The sequence below is a fragment of the Myotis brandtii genome, unplaced genomic scaffold (assembly GCF_000412655.1).
Source record: "Myotis brandtii unplaced genomic scaffold, ASM41265v1 scaffold743, whole genome shotgun sequence".
NCBI classification, from domain to species: domain Eukaryota; kingdom Metazoa; phylum Chordata; class Mammalia; order Chiroptera; family Vespertilionidae; genus Myotis; species Myotis brandtii.
Window position 1 is genome coordinate 496132 of NW_005370960.1, and position 4408 is coordinate 500539.

Sequence of the window (4408 nt, forward strand, 5' to 3'; positions counted from 1 at the left end):
GCCTCTCAGGGTCCTCCCAGCAGTGCATTAGGCGCGCGGTGCGAACCCACCGTGACGCGCCGGGAGACTTCACGTCTTCCATTAACCGGTTCTGAGACAGAGGGCCAGTGTCTTCCTTCCCCTCGTGTTGGAGCACTTTACATAGACCTCACCCCCCGCTAAATTGCTTGAATTCGTTAAATGTACAAAAAGGCCCCCTCCCCGTCGAGGGGGTGCAGTAGATGTTTGATGAAGCAGAGAGCGAGACGAGCTCTTCTCTCCCCATCGGGGTGTGCTGAGGGGGACGCTGAAGGCTCAGTGCTCGGTTCATGCTTTCATCGGGGAGGGAGGAGGGTGTGTAACCAGGTGAATAATGACAGAAAGAGGAATTGACACCACAAAAGAAAAATAATTATTCTAGCGCTCATGACAGTTGCAAGACAGACGTCGTTGGCTAAATGAGACTCGGGTAGGCATGGGGGTAATATACACCTTATATGCATACGGGTTAGTGACAGCAGACTGTCAGATCGGGGAGCGTAAGATTGTCAAACACGAGACACAGCCGCACAAAACCTGGAGAACTACTTAACTATCTATTTCTTCTCTTAAAGACCCAACCCTGTTGCCATTTCAAAGACAAAAGGCCAAGGAATTTAAGGACCGACGCAGGTCAAGGGTAGGGTGGGACCCAGCTTTGGATCGGGGCCTTCTTAGGACACCTGGGCCCACAGTATGTTCTCTTCCGAGGTATATTTTCCGTCTTGATCCGAGGCAACTGCCCTCTTCTGCTTTGGCACTCACATCGGCTCACCCAACCGGGCCATCCCTCAGGCGGTTTTCCTGAGGTCCGCCATGAGGGTCTAGACTTGAGTCAACGAGACCCCAGATCAAGCGAGTTCTAATCCAAGTCCCCGGGACGCGGTTTGATGATGGCGGTCAACCCCGTCATCAAACTGAGGTGATGTTGGGCTCGGCCATCACCGAAGCGGCTTCCGGGAGGCGGCGCCAGCTTCCTGAGCTGTGGGAGAGCCTGGGGAGATGGAGAGAGTCCACAGCCGGGGATGGCTTGGTTTGGTTTGGTTTGGTTTGGTTTGGTAGGTAGAGAGGGTCCCTAGTGAGAGTCAGGAGACCTGGTCATGGTCCCACTTCTCTCTCCAGCCTTGGGCTCGTCGTTCCGTTGACCTTCCTAAGCGTTGGTGTCTTCCTTCCCAAGGTCAGGGTGGTGGACGAGATGACCTCTGCGATGGCTCCTCACTGATGCTCCGTGACTTGACTTTGGCTTTGGCCGGGCACTCATCTCTGTGGATGGCGTGGAGCTGAGAGCAGCCCCGGGGGAGGCCTGTGGTCTCCAAGTCCACCGGCCTCCGTCGTCCAGGGCCACGTCATCCCCAGGCCCCAGGCACTGAGGGCGCACTCAGCTGGAAGGACGGCCTTTGCTCACCAGGACACACAGACACCACCACCACCTTCACGCCTGACGGAACCCTTTGGCCAGACCTGGGAGGCTGGACTCCCGTGAGGGAGAGAAGCACCGAAGCGCTCCCCTGACCCGAGGCAGATGGTGCTGACGACCAAGAGCCACCTGCCTGGGTCTGGGCAGTGCCCGCACAGGGGAGCGCCGTGTGCGGCCGGGGCAGGGTTTCCCGGGAAAGTCCACCCGAGTCAAAGGAGGGAGACACCTGTGGGGACCGGACTCTTGGGAAGGGCCGCCTGCCGCCCGGGCGGGGGATGAGCTCCCACGGGGCGCAAACAAGCGCCTTGATCTGGGGGAAATCCTGACTGCGCCTGTGAGGGAGGCGGCGTGGGGAGTGGGAAATGCTGTGGGGAAAACCCAGAACTTCCCCAAATGCCTATGTAAATGCCTACAACATGGAAAATTCACAGGAAAACCTTGAGCTCTCAGCACAAACTCACTTCGCTGGAAACACTGAGTGGAAATAAGAATTGCAACTGCCTTTAGGTTCAAAGGCCCGCACTCCCCCAAAGCGCAGCCAAGAGCAGGGGGTGAGCGTGCGGCTCACATCTGAGTGGAGACAGACTCTTGGTAGGAAAAGAGACTCTGATAAGCATTACAGAACCAAGTTCAAGAAACCCTGCCACGTCCACGGCACTGTCTCCGGGTTAATAGGCAAAACAGGCGAAAGAAAGTGGCCCCCAGGTGCGTATGGGAGTGGACATGCGCCACCCGAAAGGGTCTACACGGCGGTAAATGTTGTTGTTAGCCAAGGAGGCCAAGCCGGGAAAACAGCATGTGGTTATGTGCCAAATGTTCTTGTCGATCAGCGATGTGTTTATGGGTAAAGAAGCGCGGCCTTCAAATACTCCGGCCAAACAAAAGCAGCAGCGACGACCGAAAAAGGGGCGGCTGGGAGATGGCGCGGGGCGGTGGTGTCCGCCTTCGCGCTGGGCGACGTCGTGTGGGAGCTCATGTGTGGCCCGCCCTGTCTCTGTACATCTGAATATGCCTAACCCAGTGGTTTTTTAAAAGAAAGGAAAGAAGACAAGAAGACCACTGTTTACAGACAGTGATATTTTGAGATAATATTCGCACTGAATAGGAAAGAGGGTTACGTTTGCTCATATACAAAGAGCTCTTACATATGAATAAAAAATAAAAAGAAATAACTCAATAAAGGGCTTAATTACACCGTTAACAAAAGAAATACAAAAGACCACGGAATGCAAAACTATATCTATCCCGCTCAGTAGAGGTTAGTTAGACACTGAAAATGAAAATCAGTGACAAGATATGCAGTTTTACTTACGGCACCTGGAAGGTTGTTAAGGGGATGGAGACGTTGGGGCTTGTTGGTGACATTCGTAGAGTCGTCTAGACCAGTGGTCGGCAAACTGCGGCTCGCGAGCCACATGCGCCTCTTTGGCCCCTTCAGTGTGGCTCTTCCACAAAATACCGACTTCTGCGCATGGGCCACAAAGTTTCAGTCGCACTGTACGTGTGCGCCCGCATGTGGTATTTTGTGGAAGAGCCACACTCAGGGGGCCAAAGAGCCGCATGTGGCTCGCGAGCCGCAGTTTGCCGACCACTGGTCTAGAGGACAGTGTAAGATTCCACGTCACTAGGAAGCAAAAGGTAAAATGTGTAACCTTCACTTTGTAACTTCAAGGAATACCTTGTACATGTTCAAAAAAGGGTGTGTGTATGCACGCATGTGTGTATGTGTGTACACGCATGTGCGCATGTGTGTGTGCGTAAAATGGTCATTAGAATGAGGCTTTTAGAGAAAAACTGAACAGAATCTCAATGCTCATCGCAGGAGAGATGCTGGTACTGGTCTCCACACATGTGCATGTGGAGCTATAGAATCAGACACATGCTTACATCTCCAAGAGCATGTGGGACGCATCCGCCACGCATCTGGGACCCAAGATTTAGCATACACGTGTGGAGGCCAAATTAACGGGAAAAGATAGCTGTATGATTTGGTCACTCTAACACAAACAAGATGTACCGGTTAATAATGCAGATTTTTTTAATAGATGGAGTTACACATATGTTGATATATATGCGATTTGATATGTATGCTATTTTGTTGTATTGACAACAAGCTTCAAAACTTCATATGTCAAATTTGCTGAAGGTGTTAACAGCATAGATATTTTTATGCTTAAAAATGTTGAATTTCGTGCCAAAAAAAGAGCATTGGCGGGAAGTTTTAATTTATTACTTTATTTTGAAGAAAAGTGCTGCTGAAAGTTATCGTATACTTCGGGAAGCTTATGGTGAACATGCTCCATCTCAAGATACTTGTGAACACTGGTTTAAATGCTTTAAAAGTGATGATTTTGATGTGAAAGACAAAGAATGTCCAGGTCAACTGAAAAGTTTGAAGACCAACAATTACAAGCATTATTGGATGAAGATGCGTGTCAAACTCAAAAACAACTTGCAGAAAGATTAAACGTTACTCAGCAAACAATTTCCGATCGTTTACAAGCAATGGGAAAGATTTTAAAGGAAAATGGGTGCCACATCAACTGAACGAAAGACAAATGGAAAACCGAAAAGTCATCAGTGAAATGTTACTTCAACGGCACGAAAGAAAGTCCTTTTTGCATCGAATTGTGACTGACGATGAAAAGGGGATTTATGTTGAGAATCCCAAATGCACAAAATCATGGGTTGATCCAGGTCAACCATCAACATCGACTGCAAGGCCAAATCGCTTCGGAAAGAAGACATTGCTCTGCGTTTGGTGGGATCAGGAAGGTGTGGTGTAGTATGAGCTTCTAAAACCAGGTGAAACCATTAAAACTGATCGCTACCAACAACAAATAACCAATTTGAACCACGCTTTGATGGTGAAACAGCCAGAATGGTCCAGAAGACATGGCAAAGTAATTTTGCTTCATGATAACACACCATCACACACTTCAAAACCAGTTAAAGACACATTAAAAGATCTTG